This window comes from Pogoniulus pusillus, chromosome 13 (genome assembly GCF_015220805.1).
Source record: "Pogoniulus pusillus isolate bPogPus1 chromosome 13, bPogPus1.pri, whole genome shotgun sequence".
NCBI classification, from domain to species: Eukaryota; Metazoa; Chordata; class Aves; order Piciformes; family Lybiidae; genus Pogoniulus; species Pogoniulus pusillus.
In genome coordinates, this window is record NC_087276.1 from 24,004,646 (window position 1) to 24,020,794 (window position 16,149).

Genomic DNA, 16,149 nt, shown 5'->3' on the forward strand with positions numbered 1-16,149 from the left:
ACCTGGGAGAAGAGGCTCCCCTGAGAGGTTGAGGAGTCTCCTTCTCTGGAGACTTTCAAGGCCTGTCTGGATGCACTCCTCTGTGATCTGTGCTAGATGTGTGGTCCTGCTCTGGCATGGGGGTTGGACCTGACGATCTCCTTGGGTGCCCTCCAACCCCTAATATCCTGTGATCCTGTGAACCCCAACCTGGTCCCCACCTCCTCTCAGGGAGTTCTATAGAGCTACAAGCTCTCCTCTCCTCCTCTTTTTCTCCAGACTAAACAACCTCAATTCCATCAGCTGCTTCCCAGAAGCCTGTTCCAGACCTCTCACGAGATTCATTGCACTTCTCTGGACATGCTCAGCACCTCAACATCCTTCTCGGAGTGAGGGGCCCAAAAGTGATGCCAGTATTCACAGCGCAGCCTCACCACTGCTAAGTACAGGATGAAAATCACTGCCCTAGTCCTGCTGGACACACTACTGCTGATACAGGCCAGGATGCTGTTGGCCTTCTTGGCCACCAGGGCACACTGAATGTGCAGTGGGAAATACCATCCCACCATCCAGAGACTACAAGCATCCAGACACCTGCAGGGTCTAAAGCCAAGAGCCAAGGCTTCACCAAATATGATCCTGTCTCTTCTCAAGCCCTAAACTGAGATGAACTCTGGCTTCACCCTGACAATTTCTCCCAAGGCCACCTTTGATGCTCAGAGCATGGAGAACTGGAGAAGCATCTACTAAAACCTGAACAGTCTTTCTTTGCTAGATTTACCTTATCACAGCATTAGCTTTGCATCACATGCAGCAACACTGAGTATGAAGGCCAAACCTTCCCCATGCTTGCTTTCCATCTGGAAAGAGAGAAGACAGGAAATTTTGGGGGGCAGGAGTAAACAAAGAAGGAGAGAGGGTGCGAGAGGACTTTGGTGTTGACACCAGGGCATAGAGAAGCTGGGAGAAGGCATCAGCACAGGGTAGCTGGACAGGTGGCTGCAGAGGACTCATCATGATGAGGACACTACTGAAATAGAATCATAGAGTCATTTGGGTTGTAAGGGAGCTTTAAAGCTCATGTAGTCCAACCCCCACTTCAGTCAGCAGGGACATTTGCAACTAGAGCAGGTTGCAAACAACCTGACTCAGAATGGTTCCAGAGATGTGACATCTACCACCTCTCTGGGCCAGTGCCTCACTACTCTCATCATAAAAATTATCTTCCTTCTCTCTGTTCTGAATTGCCTCCCTTTTAGTTTAAAACCATCACCTCTTGTCCTGTCATAATGGACCCTGCTCAGAAGTCTGCCACGGTCTTTCTTATAGACACCCTTCAAGTACTGAAGGACCACAATAAAGTCTCCCTGGAAGTTTATCTCCTCCAGGCTGAACAACCTGATAGAAGGGAACAAGTGCCCCCAGACAGCACTGACTTCAGTAAAGACAGAAACACCACTTCAGTAGGAGTATCTGCACATCACCAATCCCAGCACACATCCATTTCAGCCCAGGCTGGAGCATCTTGCACTGGGAACTGTGGTCCCTAGTGGATGCTGCCACCCACTTCAATATGGGCAAAATCTGCTCTTGCTGTCACTGCCTGCACTTCCTTGCAGAGCACTGCAAGTGCCCCTGCACCGGGCAAAGCCTGCAAGCACCGCTCAGGCAGGGAGACACCAGGGCCTCTTCCTGCCCAAATACCATGTGCAAGGCAGTGCAGCAACGGTCTGGTAGAGATGGAGCTTTTAAACATCCCAGCCTGGTCAGCTGACGTTTATCAGGGTAACAAAAGGTTACAGCTCGATCACAAGACAGGCTGACAATGCATCTTCCCCTTCTGGGGAGGAAAGTCGAGAGCCAAAGTTGTTAAAAGGAGTCCAGTCATCTTTTGTATCTTCTCCTGCCTGCAGCCTGATGTGTGGGGACATGGTCCCTCTCATCTTCTTTTGAAATTAAGAGTAAAGGAAAATGCAAGAATTAGGAAAAACAATAATCATGTTCTTCTAATGTCTCGAGTCAAATATTCCCCAAAGCTTCTGTTGTGGTACTCTGAGAGAGCAGAGGCTGGATCTCCTGAATTCAGGATGTTTCCATCAATTTGCACCAGCACTTCAGCAAGACTGGCTGCATATGCACAGGCTGTTATGTGCCTGGACTGAGGCATCCAGAGAAGCCCTCAGGAACTGAGAGTCATTATTTGTTATTAACTCACCTGGAATCTCTGATTTCTCACAGGTTATTTTGCTACTTGGCTGAGGAGTGAAACAGCTCCTTAAAAGAGAGGAAAAAGTGAACCATCCACCAGTGCAGGATCATCCTTCCAGTGGACTTCAGGAGGTCACCATCAACCTGGATCAAAAGCAATCAAGGTTGTCCTGGTGGCGTCAGAGTTTTCTTCTCGTGTCCATTTATTGATTATAAAATAAACAAAGGAACCAGTCCCTGCAGAGATTGACCTGCTCCAGCCTCCTGCTTTCCTATGTTGGGCAGCATTGGGTATGGCAATTGGCTGTTTTCAGACTGTGGTCCCATAGAGCAGAGTACCCTTGGAAGGTTGTTCCAGGCAGGAAAGTGATGCCTGTTTTGGACATCTCAGAAGGAAACTTGGCTCCTCTTTCTTTTACAATTGCCTCTGAGGAGTTTGTTCTGGAGAGATGGAGAAGTGCTGAGATCCCACAGGCTCTGCTCCTGAGTGTTGAAGAGATTCTTCCCAGCACCAGTCTGGCTGGTGTCACAGTGGTTGTCACAATGACCTTTTACAGATAATGATTTGCTGGGACAACAGGTTAAGGTGCACAGGGCACTTCTGTGTCCCAGCTCTCTTGCAGCATTTGTGTGTTGTCTTGTTGACTTTACAGATGGGAAAACCAAGGCACTGACTCGGGAGACGGCCAAGCCTTCAGCAGCATCTCCAGCTGTAGCACTCAGGAGCTCCAACAATGCTGTCCATGATACCAGCCTATCACTCACACCCAGCTGAACTTCCCTAAGGTACTCTGAGGAGAGATCTCCTGCGTTCCCTCCATCCCCAAATCTTCGACTGCAAGCAAGCTGCTGGCCTTGGTCTCTCTCAAGCACCCATTTCTGTCTCTGGCACCCAATAGGCACCTCTCCTGACAGCTAGGTTCTGCCCCATTGATGCTCAGGGTACCACCTTCCCCCCCTCCACCATGCTCAGGAGGACATCACAGGGGGGCTTGTGCATCTCTAACACAGCTGGTGGCAGCTAGGTGGACAATGACATTTCCTGCAGGAGCCTGACACTGAACCCAGCCAGTCAGAACGGTGGGTGTTTTGCTGGCAAGGGTAAAGGCTCCGTTCCGGCACCATCAGCAAGGGGCAGGAGAGGGAGGGGAAAGGAAAAAAGCCGAAGCAGCAGCCAGACAGCTGCCTCTTCCTCCTCCTCCTTTTGTGCAGAAATGTGTTTTTGTTTGTCAGTCAAACAGATTGTTTTCTCCTTCTTTGCAGGCCAATTGTTTCTGCTCCTGCAAGATAAGGGATTGAAAAGGGCTATATTTTTATGGCACTGAATCTAGGTCCTCTGAATTGGAGGGGAGACATAAAGTGGGAGGAGATTCCTGTTCAAATCAACACTCCTCTCCCCACTTCCACTCTCCAATCCTATTTCCACCCCCATTTTCCTTTTTTCCCCTTCCTTCTCCTGCCTGGAGCTGCCTCTCAGCCCTCTCACTATTTAATCTCCATCTCTCTGGTGGACTCAGGAGGTTTATGCAGCTTCGTCCTCTTTGCATCATCTGCTGAAATGAATCCAGCTGTCCTCTAGCCACTCTGTCCAGCACCTTCTCCTGCCATCCTCACCTCAAACAAGGGGAGAACAAAGTTGATGCCATATGTGGACATCCAGATAAAAAAAACAAGGAGGGGGGTTTTCTTTTCTGTGAAGGCAGAAGATACACGGGAGAGGCAGATCCCATCATAAGGCAGGAGCATGAAGAAGAGATGAGGGAGAAAAATGGTTAATAAGAGGAAGCCCAAGCTGGAATAAAACAGCAGGTTCCTCTCCTGGCTTCCAAAGCAAAGTTGAAGGAGCCTGTGTAAAGTCTTCCTCTTTCTCTTGTCCAACTCCCCCACATTCGCCATCCAGGTGGGATGCTGTGCCTGATGATAATGGTGGAGAGAGGGAACAGCAGACAGATAACCACTGAACCACTGTAAGCATCATATTCATGCCATCAGAGCAGATCCCCAAGTCAACAGACTTGGAGAAGGTCCTTGCTCTGGGGACCATTAGGTCTGTAGGCAAACCCAGCCTCAGAAGTGGTGGGGATGCCCATGTGTCAAGCAGGAGTTCTTTGCTCTGATGACCAGTGCCGAAGACCGGTGGGAGATTTTGCCTTCCCTCCCTGGGAGATGAGAGCCTGGAAGGGGGCAGAGTGGTTCATATCCAACTCATAAGCCTCTCAGAGCTCAGGCTTGAGGACTGAGATTCACTCAATTAATTTTGCTTTGGCAAAAAGTCCATTTTTATTGCTATTTCATGCCTTCAGTATAGATTTTCCCTGCGCGTCTCAAAGGGATAATAAAACCTGACTCGTTCTTTTTATAAAAGTCTCACACTCCCTCTCTCACCAGGCTCTGTGTTCCCCAGCTAGAGATGTAAATTTAAAGGGGAAATGCTGTCACTTAAAACAAAACAAAACCAAAAAAAGCATCTCAGAAATCTCATCTTTGAGCATATTCCAGCTTGAAAAACTAGGCTGCTGCAAGCAAAGCAAAAACCAAGCGGCTCTCTCCCCGCAGACAAGGGGCCTCCCCGCACAGCAATGGTCATCCTCCCAGCAGGGACCATGGGTGATTGACAGCCCTAGGAAGCCACTCTCCATCTTGCTTAGCTAGTGGTGGCTCTCGGTTTACTGGGATGTGTAGTTTTCCTTGGCTGGGGGCTAGGAAGTGCAGGTGCTGACTGTTGCTTGGTTCTGAGTCTTTATACTTGGCCACAATACTGGCTCCCCGGTGCCTGCATCTGTCTCACTCCTGAGCCTCCTCCTCTCCCACACCAGGCTCAGGGTGAAAGCCTCACTGCTGCTGGCCCCAAGGAGCCATATGAGCCCCCGAGGGGGAAATCCCAAATCCACGTGATGCTAAGCAGGTGGATTTCAAGCATGTTTCCAAGTGGGCAGTGGGATGAGATGATGACAGGATGATGCACAGGTCCAACCTGGTCTGTCCCACCTGGGATGCATCCTGTCCAGTCTACAAAAAGGCTGTAGGGGAGGAGATGGGAGAATGAAACTGCCCTTGCTCTGCCTCATGCCCTGCCACGGGGGATAGCATGGGAACAGAAGCCAAGTGGCATTGCTGGAAGCCTGTCATTAAATGAATGGCAGCAATCATCTGGGGACAGGGTGGAGTCTAAGAGCAAGTTAGACCCAGGTGCCCACCTGGCATGGCTGAACCAGCCACCTAGGATGGACTCAAGACTGTTTACTCCTGCCCCAGCCATATGTCTTGTTCAGTGATGGGCAGAAAGCCACCATCACCAAGGCTTTCCTTGCTCCAGTGGAAAGCAGGAGTGAATCCAAAGCAAAGCAAAGTCATACGAGGCAAGAGGAGACATGTGCGTGCCTGAGCAGTGCCAGCCAACCAGCTGCCACACCAGCCCAGCACTCTGCCCTGTGCTGCAGCACCAGACCACACCAGCCTGGAACGGGCCATGGGGTGACAACCAAACCCTTCACATGGAAAAGTTTCTTCTTCTCCCCATCCTCTTCCCTTTACTCCACCACGAAGCTGCACAGCCCAGCTGCTGGGAACTCAAAGCCCTGCCTGCATCTGGCAGGACAGGCAGTGAGAGGAAACCCACAGCTCGCTCCGCTCCTGCAGGTGTGCCTCCTAACACCACCAGTTTTAGGGTAACTCGTGCTGGGACGGGTAGGAAAGAAGAGATGAGGTTGAGGAAACCCCCAGTGATAACACACTCCCAGGCTAACCGACAGCCTGTCACCTCCGGGCTCAGCTCACCAGGCCCCCGGTGAGGCTTGATCGGTTAAACCAAAGTTAAGCTGTTTGTTCTGATGACAGAACAGACTGTCCTTCTCCACCCTCAGCTGCCAAGTCTGAGGGATGCTGCAGAAAAGAATTCTGCAGCTCCCCCATTTGGGGGGAAATCTGTTGGGGTCCCTAGAGCCCTTGCAAAACTTGACCCTCCAGGCTGGAAGATCCTTAGTAAGCTGTGACAACCTCTGCAGCTCAGGCATAGGCAGGAGATGATTAAGACTGGCTGAAATCTCACAGGACTCTGACGTCTGAGAGGCCCCACGCAAGGCAGAGAAACACTCTGGGCTGCTCCCTGCAACCTCCAGCTCTTCTCACCTTAGCATGGGGCCGAAGGAGAGCAGGGACAGAGCAGGGCCAGGAACCAGGTCACGGCTGCTGGTTTCCAGGCAGCAAAGGTTTGGAAGAGCAGAGGATCATTTAGCAGAGCGACAGTGAAGGTTCAGAGCAGAGCCTTCAAATTACACGCTACAGAGCACTTTTCCTGCCTAAAAGGTCTCTGAAATGATTGTGGCGGCTCTGAAACGAAGCACTCTGTATGCAATTGTTCCCTGGGGCTTGCAGAGGAGACAGAGCCAGGAGAGGAGAGGTGGGTCTGCGGTCCCCGGCAGGGGCAGCTCCTCAGCAGATGAGGATGCACACTTCTGCTGGGCTCCACGGCACAGCCCAGCTGCTTCCCTAAATCTCCCCAGCAGCTTCTACCGGTCGTGCCTTTTTTTTTTTTTAATGTGGTTTTTTTTTTCTCACTTCCTGCCTTGAACTCTACACAGCCTCAGGCTGCAGAGCTACTGCTCAAGGTTGCAGATGCTCCCAGCCTGGGCTCCAAGCTCCATGCACAAATCCATCTCGAAACCCCTAACCATCACTGCTCTTGTCATACCTCAAGGCGCACTTTCATCCCGCAGGGAGCGGGGAGGGAAGAGCTCTCAGAGGGAGCATGTCCTTTCCTCCATCTCATTTGGCTCCTTCCCATCCTTCTCCACTCAATCCCCCAGCAGCTCAAGGTCCATTTTCATCAGCCAGTGACAGCCACCAGGAGATGCGGTCTCAGCGCCAGCTGAGCACGCAGTGCCAGGACACCATGCACAGCCAGTCCTCTCTCACCAAGGCACAGGTGACAGCACCCACATCCGCAAAGCCACCACAGTGCTGCTCGCCCTCCTGGGGAACATAAACTGCTACCTCGGGGAAGGGAAAGTCCCAGCAAAGTCCTAGCACCCAGTAAAATAACATTTCTAGACCCTCAAGGAGGCTCTGGTGATGCTGGCAGACAGAGCTGAGCTAGGAGAACCCTCAGATGGTTCTGTCATGACCAAAGATGCCTTCGTACCACTCACACGCTACCCTAGGAGCAATCTCTCATGCAAAACCCCCACTGTTGTTTGTGTTCCTCCAAAACATCACTTTGGGAGGTCACCTGAGGGCAACCAGCACGGCACCACTCACAGCCAAAGCGGGCAGAGCATGCAGGAATCAGTAGCCACAAGAGCTTTTGGCTCTTCAGATTTGCTCATGTCTAAGGGACAGCATCGCGCTCCATGGAAGGCAACGGGGCACAAACACACACCCCAGCATCTCCCCGCTCTGACGTCAATGCCAACCTCCGGTAGGTCTGCAACGTCAACCACCACGCTTCACCACCGGCCAGAGAGCCCTTGGGACAGTGACCCATGGGCCGGAGAAAGAGGCTGGTCAGCGTCTCCCTTGGGATAAGCACTGCCAGGCTCCGGCTGCCGTTCCAGCAGCACATTTCCAGGGGGTGGTGTGAAGGGGACACACACCCTGGGATTTAGCTGGAATTTAGCAGCAGGAGGGTTCAAGGGGTGCTCAGAGCTCTCAGATCAGCTTCCCGCAGGGGTACTTCGAATGCACCATGCCCCCCCTTCTCCACCTGCAACCCTGGGGTTGGGGGAGGGGGAGGTTAGAGAGCCCCTTGCTACCCCCCTTCGTGACGTCAGAGTGCATGGGGACAGGCTCGCGCTTGGTGGTCCGGGCCGGGGGCGGGGGCCGGGGGCTCGAGGCCGGGGGTCAGAACGGGCTCGGTTACAAACAGGAGCGCGAATGGAACGAAGTGGGCAACGGGAAGGGAAGGGGAAAAGAGAAGGGGAAAAGGGAAGTGGCAAAGGGATGGGGAAAGGGAAGGGGGGAAAGGAGAGGGAACAGCGAAGGGAGAAAGGGAAGGGGGAAAGGAAAGTGAGATAGGAAAATGGAATGGGGAAAATGAAAGGGAAAGGAAAGGAAGGGAACGGGAAGCGATGGGAAAGGGAATGGGGAAAGGGGAGAGTAAGAGAAAAGGAACGGAAAATGGGAAAGTAAGAGAAAGGGAATAGGAAAGGAAGGGAAGGGGAAAGGAAGGGGAAGAGAAGATGCCGGCAGCGCGACGCGGACGCGGCAGCAGGAACGCAGCGGGCCCGGCGGGAGCCGCAGCTACAGCCGCCGTTGCGACGCGAAGCAAACGGCGTTGTACCGTGGGGCCCCTGCCACGGCTCGGCCAGCTCCTCTCGTCCCCAGCCAGACAACGGTTGTCACCCCAACACCAGCACTACTCTGTCCCCCCCGCCCTCCCCGGGAGCCCACCTCGGCGGTGGCGCTTGAGCCCGAGGCCCTCCCGGGAGCCAGAACTGGAGCCTTTTCTTACCTGCCGGGCCGGTGCCCCGGAGCGAAGAATCTCAGCGGCGGCGCTGGGCGGGGGCGGCCCCGGCGGCCATCCCCGAGCGGCCGCGCCGCTCTCCGCCGCGCCGCGCCGTGCAGAGCCGCCTCGGCGGTGTCAGCGGGCGGGAGCCCCGCGCGGCGCCGGGAGGGAGGGAGGGAGGGAACGGAGAAGGGGGGAGGAAAGTCGGGGGCATGACCGAGCGCCGTCGGAAGTGCACGCGCGCCCGCCGCCCTGCCCGCGACGGCGGCGACACCTGCCGGCCGCGCCGCGCGCCACCGCCAGCCGACGACCGGGGACGGGCCCCGCGCGCCACCGGGAACCGAGCAGGAACCGAACGAGCGCCGCTGGGCATCGCGGCGGGCACTAAGCATCATGCACCCGGTTCCGGACACCACACCGGCTACCGGGACCGGCAACCGGACAGCAGTGCCACCGGCAAGACATCATATGACAACGTGTGCTGGGTGGTGGGTAATGGATGGTGGGCAGTGGTATTCGAGCAGGGCATCCTGCTGGGTGCTGGTATTGGGCACTGGATACTGGCTAATGAATGGTGGGCACCAGTACTGGGAACAGGGCAGCAGCTGCCAGCACCGAGTGCTCTACAGCAGGGTGAGGTGCCAGGCACTGCTGTGCACCAGGGGCTACAAACCAGGTCCTGGGTCAGGGAGTGGATCGGGATTTGGATCCAAGTCTGTGTCTGGATTGGATCAGGGTTGGACCACATGTGGATCTGCACTTGGATCTGGGTCTGGACATAGATCAGGATTTGCATCTGTGTCCAGGTCTGGATTTGGATGCACAATTGGATCAGGGCTGGACAACATGTGGGTCCACACTTGAATATGAGTCTGAGTTTGGATTGAGATTTGGATTTTTAACTGTTCTGTTTCAGAATTTGGATCCACATCTGGATCAAAGTTGGACTGTATGTGGCTAGGCACTTGGATCCAGTTCTTGATTTAGATCAGAATTTGGCTCTGGGTTTGAATCCACATCTGGATTTGCATTTGGAGATAGATTCAGATCTTCATCCTGATCTGCATGTGGAACACACATCCTTTGGAGAGGATGAAGGGGGCATGCCCAGCCCCCTACTCTCCAGTGCCCCATGGCAGCCCCAGTGGGTGCACAGAGCACCAGGGTTCTCACCTCCAAGGGTGCTGCCGGCTCCTCTTGCCTCAGCTTGGAGAGCCCCATGCAGAGAGCCAGAGGCTGCAGTGGCCACCGCAGGAACTTTGGCCACCAAGCCGAGGGGAGGGACAAGATGGCAGCAGTCCCGCTGGCCCTGGCCACTGCTTAGCAGTGCACCGGGGGCTGAACGTGCTCCAAGGAAGAGTTGAGGTCAGGGCGGGGGATGAGCGCAGGAAACATATTCAGCGAGGAAAATTGGCTGCAGCCTGATGCTTGCTTGGGATTTTCCTCTCCATCAGGGATCCGGTGTAAACTCTCGCTGCTCACATCTCGTGTCTCAGAGGTGCCACTCAGCTCTGCTCCAAGAGAGGTGGCAGCCAGGACCCCTCCTTGCTTGTGTCCCTGGTGTTGACACCTGGCTTCAGCCCCAGCGACACTTGCAGGTATTTTTGTCAGGGAGATTCCAGGCTCTCGCAGCCCGGGTGCTAATTTAATCCTGCTTTCCTATGAAAACGATTCCTGAAGGCGGGAGCCAAAGCAAAGCTATGCGGAAGCGCCCTGGGTGCAGGACACGCTGTGAGACGCACAAAGGAAACAAAGCAAAACCAGCATTTTGCACGTTTTTTAGCCTCATTTCAGCTGGGACTTGGAACTGCAGAAGGGAAATCTTTTCCAGCAGGATGTGCACAGCGGGAGGGCATGCATCAAGCTTCTGGTGTCCCTTTGGAGCAGGGCCACCTGCCTGCTGAGGGATGGCAACTTCTGTGGGTCCCTGCTTTTCCCCAGGGGTTGTCAGCTCCCTTAGGGGACACGGGGCTGGAGCAGCGTGTCCCTCGTGGGGCTGGCTGGGTGGGAGCGGTGGCCGATGGCAGGAAATACCTGCTGCTCCGCCGCTTCCCGGCCAAGGCGAACAAGAGCGGGAGTGTTCGCGGGGCGGCTGGGGCCACGTGTGGCAGGAGGAGCCTCCGAGGGACACTTGGGCCATTGTTCCTTAAGCGCCTGGGGCGGAAATTAGGATGGACCCCTTGTGTGCCGTCCTCTCAGTGCCGATCCCAGGCTGCCAGCGGGACACGGGAGTTTGTTCAACCTCACGTCTGTTGTAGTGGTGGTGGTGGGACAGCCGTGGTGGGACCACCTGCTCGAGGGGGCTCTCCTGCTCCTTGCAGGTGGAGCGTGGCACATGCCCGAGGGCTTTTCTCTTTTCATAGAATCACAGCATCACAGAATGTCAGGGGCTAGAAGGAACCTGCAAAGCTCACCCAGTCCAAACCTCCTGCCAGAGCAGGATCACCTAGACCAGATCCCGCAGGAACACATTTTCAATATCTCCAGAGAGGGAGACTCACAACTCCTTTGGGCAGTCTGTTCGAGTGTTCTGTCACCCTCACACTGAAAAACGTCCTCCTCGTGTTTAAATGAAACTTCCTGTGCCTCAGCTTTCGCCCATCGCCCCTTGCTCTGTCATCGGGCATCACCCAGCAGAGCCTGGCTCCAGCCTCCTGCCACTCACCCTGCACATATTATAAATATTGATGAGGTCACCTCTCAGTGTCCTCTTCTCCAAGCAGCACAGCCCCAGCTCCCTCAGTCTCTCCTTGTAAGAGAGATGTTCCATTCCTTTCATCACCTTTGTGGCTCTGTGCTGGACTCTTTCAAGCAGTTCTATGTCTCTCTTGAACTTTTCCAGAGCTCTTACTGGTATTTGTTGTGGCCCTGCTGTCTGTCTGTCCACATTCCTACCAGTGCCCTGCAGCAGCATCGCAGCCACCTGGAAAGACATTTGATATGGTCTGGATTTGATCCATGCCTTGCTGTTTCTTTAAGCACTCTTTGGTGTTTGCCTTTTACTTATCCACCACCTTTTCCCACCAACACTCCCCAGTTTCTTCAGAAAGGAAGAAAAAGGCTTGCAGAATATGCCCAGCCTTGCAAATCCCTGATTATCCTCCTCATATGCTATCGAACAGGCTTCCCTCTGAGCAGCAAAGGGTCACAGGCTCTCCTCAAAACGTCCAGTAACACTGCCCTCACAGGGAGTGCAAAGTGAGGTTTGTCTCAATGGGGAGTGCAAGGTGGGGTTTGTCTTACTTCTTCCACCCAAGCTCGCAGCCAGCTCGACTTGCCCTCTGTCACCTGTCCCTAAATCAGTTTTCAGATCTGAAGAGTTTTTTTTAGGAAAGAGGCTGAAAAAAGGAGGAGAGAAGAGAAGAGAACATGAGGAGAGCAAGAGGAGTCTCAGTGATGACCTCACTGATGTCTACAACTACTTGAAGGGAGGTTATAGCCAGGTGGGGGTCAGTCTCTTCTCTCAGGCAACCAGCAACAGAACAAGGGGACAGTCTCAAGTTGTGCCAGGGGAGGTGTAGGCTGGATGTGAGGAGGAAGTTCTTCACACAGAGAGTGATTTGCTATTGGAATGGGCTGCCCAGGAAGGCAGTGGAGTCACTGTCCCTGGTGGTGTTGAAGAAGAGACTGGTTGAGGCACTTAGTGCCATGGTCTAGTTGATTGGATAGGGCTGGATGATAGGTTGGACTGGATGAGCTTGGAGGTCTCTTCCAACCTGGTTGATTCTGTGATTCTATGCTGCATTCCTTCCTGGCCTTAACATTTTGCCCTTTCTCAGGGACCAGCCAAACTGCTTCCATTAGGAGAAGCTGAGGATCCAAGTATTTGTCAATGGCCAGGAGAAGATTTGCTGATCATTCCCTAGAATAAGGTTGAGCGAGGCGCTTGGCGTGTGCCCATTCTTTTATGGTAAAATTAGGGATGAGCGCTGGGTGGATTTGCATTCCAAGTTGATTGATACATGGCATTAATGCAGGCGTAGATAATTTTTGTATTTTGAGATTGCTGAGCAAGGAATAATTTTTATTTTGGGTCAAAGATAAGGGCGTTGTGTGGAGATGAAATATGCAGGGGTTGATCTGTGTCGCCGTCGGTGCCTTTCTCTTTGCTGGCTAAGGTGACGGCAGGACCACATTAGCCATTCCTGCCCTTGCTTTTAAGTGCTTTGGGTCTGTGCCCAATGCAAGGAGTAATCCCCTGCTGTCACTTACCGCCAAGACACAGTTCCAACTCTGAGCTTTGGAGTTTCCCATTATATATATATAAAAAAAAACCTAAACCAAGAGAAAAACAAACCACAAAGCAGAAATCTCTGTTTTCTTGGCTTTGTTTGGGTTTTGTGCAGGCAGAAGGCTGTGCCATGGAGAGACATTAATTAAATAGAGCTACATGGCTTGATCGTTATGGGAAAGGTGCAGGCTGAGTGATGCCACTCAAACCCACCTCTGGCAACCTGGACTGAAGCCATCTGCAGCACCTTGGCCCTTCCAGCTCCCTGCCCTTGCAGCAGCCCTCGTGGCACATCTTGTGTTGGGTGGCACAGCCAGGGTCACACTTGGAGGTACACAGGGTTGTTGACTCTTTCATGTTGCTCAATCTCTCCAGGTGGCTGAATGTTTTTGGGCAGCTGTAACCTGGGATATGTCCACCTCAAAGGGGACAGATGTTCCCTGTGCAGTAAGGACACAAGCTCAACTCCCTTGGGGACTCAGTGGTGGAGGAGAGGAGCTCTGCTTTGGGTCCCCAAGTCACAGGGGCCAAATAGCTGGGGGCTACTTTGCTAAATGCATCAGCATAGGGCACCTCTGGACATGAGAGGTCATCCACCCATCCACCCATCCATCTCCCAGTGGAAGGTAGCTCCAGGAGGGTGGCTTCCAGCTGGAATGCGGGGGCTGTTTTGGCAGGGGCAGGCAGCAGAGGCGATGCCATTCATGGCGTAAAGGGAGCTGTAATGAGAAGGAATGATGCAGACATTAATTAGGCAGGCAGCAAGATCCTCAGGTGCAGATAACTCAGCAAAAGCACTGGGCCATTTGCATGCAGGAGGTGGAGATGGCAAGCAACCGTGTCCCGGAGATACAAAGTGAAGCCGCTGGCATCCCTCCTTTCCCCTTTGGTCAGGTCCCAGGGCCACCGCAGCTGGCAAGGTAGTGGGGGGGCTGCATGGCAAGCCCCCCTCTTCCATCAAAGCAAGTGGTATGTGGAAGAAAGGAAGAGGAAGGAGAAGAGAGCAGAGCTGAGGAGCAAAATCAGCTGCGCTACAAAACGCCCCGAGCAGTCACTTGTGCTTCGGGCCATCCCTGCTGTGTGGCCGAGTGGCTTTTTCCAGGCCTGGCAGAAGAAGCCCGGAGGGCTGGGATGGCAGACAGGGACAAGGGAAATAGGGAGACAGCCCCGGCTGAGCCAACGTGCGTCTGAACCTCAATAGGTTTCAGAGGCTGCAACGTGTTTTGGGGATGAAAGATGCCCTGGGGCCCCTCCCAGCGAGCAGCAGCGCTGCAAGTAAGCTGCGGGCATCGTGTTTGGCTGTAACTTCCTTGTTACACTGGAAATGGTATTAACAAGGGGGAAAAAAAACCAACCCAGCCAAACCTACAACAACGAAATTATAGCACCAGCCCCCACTTCACCCCCCACCCCGTCTCCACCACCCAACAACAACCAAGAAAGGCAAGATCTTTCACAAGCCCGGAAGATGTCACCATAGAAACAGAAATCAGACCCACTCCAAGGATCCTGCCGCCTGGGAAGGCGATAAAATGTTTTCTATCGATTGCTGTCGGGAAAGTCACTGCTGATAAGCCATCCGAGGAGAAATGGAGCAGGTTCGCGGGGATGTGAGAGCTCTTCAGATGAGCCTCCAGATGGTCCCTTGGCTGGCCCTGTGTGGTGGTCGGGGGCCCAGGGCCCCTGGGCTGGCTGGGGGGCAGCTGCTGTGCCCCGGGCTGGTGCCAGCGTTGGTGTGCAGGGGAGGAGGTGTGAGTGTCTCATGCCTTCGGTGTGGCGATGTGTGCGTGCCCTGGCTGTGCTAAGCACCGAGGGAGAAGCTCGCAGTCTGCTTCCCCCTTTGCTTTCGCAGCAGAGCAGCTGCTCCGGCTCAAAACGTGCCGTGTCAGGGCGGCTGAACTTTCCCTTGGCTCCTGGTGTGGAACTGCCAGTGTTTGTCACTCTCTGGGTAGTGGCAGTGATAAACCTTGTGGTGCCCGTCAGCCTGGTGCCCTCGCAGGACTCGGGTCCCTGGTCCCCATTTGCACACAGGCAGCTGCTCTGCAGCTGGGAGCATCCCTGCGGTTGCGGTACCGGTGGGATCTTCCCAGCAGCTCTTCCCAGGGCGCTGCACGGCTCTGGGGCTTGGCTCACACGCCCTTTGAAGAGACGGAAAATCCTATTATCTGCTCATTCTTCTCGCAGTGTGAAGCCTCAGAGCATTCAGCAGCAGCTGAGTGTGGTCTGCCTCTTGCAGCCCCGTGCTGCCTCTGCTCCCATCCACACAGGGAGGTCCTCATGGATGGGCATCACCTTTTGGGCATCCATGCTGGAGCTCGGGGATACATCTCTTCCTGCAATAACATTTACAGCGGGGTGCAAAGGATGGGTGTGCAGGGAAAGCAGGCTTGTGGGGCTGAGGGCTGATCCCTCCCTCTTAGTGGGAAGCTGAGGCTGCCGCTGCAGCCTGCAAAACCTCTCATCATTAGGGCCAGGAAGGTGGTAACCCATCTCGTGTGCTCCATCCCCGCGGCATCGTTGCTGCCAGTAATTGGCAGCAATAAAAGAGGCAGTTAATCCAGGCCGGCATGGGATGCAGGCACATTGATGTCTGCAGTGAAAGGCACCCTGGCAAGGAGGAACTGGGGTAGAATATGCTCCTGGGCACAATTTGCAGCCCTGGAGAGCTGGTTGGATGCCACAGGGAGCATTTGCTGGGGATTTTGTTAATGATGCAGGCGCAGCCTTCCCAGCTTGGCCTGTGCTAAAGCCCTGGCTCACGCAAGCTGAGCCTGTTTGGCTTGAACTTAAACCAGCTGCTTTCCACTGGCTGGTGGATTTCTGTCTTGTTGCTGGGTGGCTTCCTGCAGGAGAGGAACAAAGGAGTAGTTAGTGGGTGATTTCAGCTCGGGGGGGGGGGGGGGTGTTTGTTTGGAGGAGGAAGGGAGGGTTAACCAGGATCTCGTTACTCAGTTGTTTTAGGATGGCAGGGCTGAAGAGAGCACAAGAGGATGGGAAGGTGGAATTTAATCAATATTGACAAAAGCTGTTCACCAAAACAAGCTCATTCACTAATGAAAGCCAGACCTGGTGACTCCCCAGAGAAAGATGGCTTTGGGAAAGAGAGGAAGGAGGCATTAGGAGAGCCAGGGCTCCCTCTTTCATGGTTCTGATGAAGCCAGGCTGCATTTAGACTTGATTTTCCCGGCATGGAGAGGCTTTGGCTTGTCTGCCTTGTCGGTACAGAATGTCCAGGACTGGCTCTTGTGGCAGCTAAACAACAGCCCCATCCCTGAAGAGGGACCTGTGT

At 54.0% G+C, this 16,149-nt stretch overlaps 2 protein-coding genes across 2 annotated transcripts in view; one reads left to right on the top strand and one right to left on the bottom strand.

Annotated features, from left to right (window-relative positions):
- The window catches only part of RAI1 (retinoic acid induced 1), an 83,919-nt gene extending 75,189 nt beyond the window's left edge, over window positions 1-8,730 (bottom strand). Inside the window, exon 1 of the mRNA XM_064153562.1 lies at window positions 8,636-8,730. The gene's annotated coding sequence lies outside the window, so the exon portion shown is untranslated. The remainder of the gene's footprint in view (window positions 1-8,635) is intronic.
- Window positions 8,731-8,952: 222 nt separating this feature from the next.
- Window positions 8,953-16,149, top strand: part of PEMT (phosphatidylethanolamine N-methyltransferase) — an 86,376-nt gene continuing 79,179 nt past the window's right edge. Inside the window, exon 1 of the mRNA XM_064153567.1 lies at window positions 8,953-9,117. The gene's annotated coding sequence lies outside the window, so the exon portion shown is untranslated. The remainder of the gene's footprint in view (window positions 9,118-16,149) is intronic.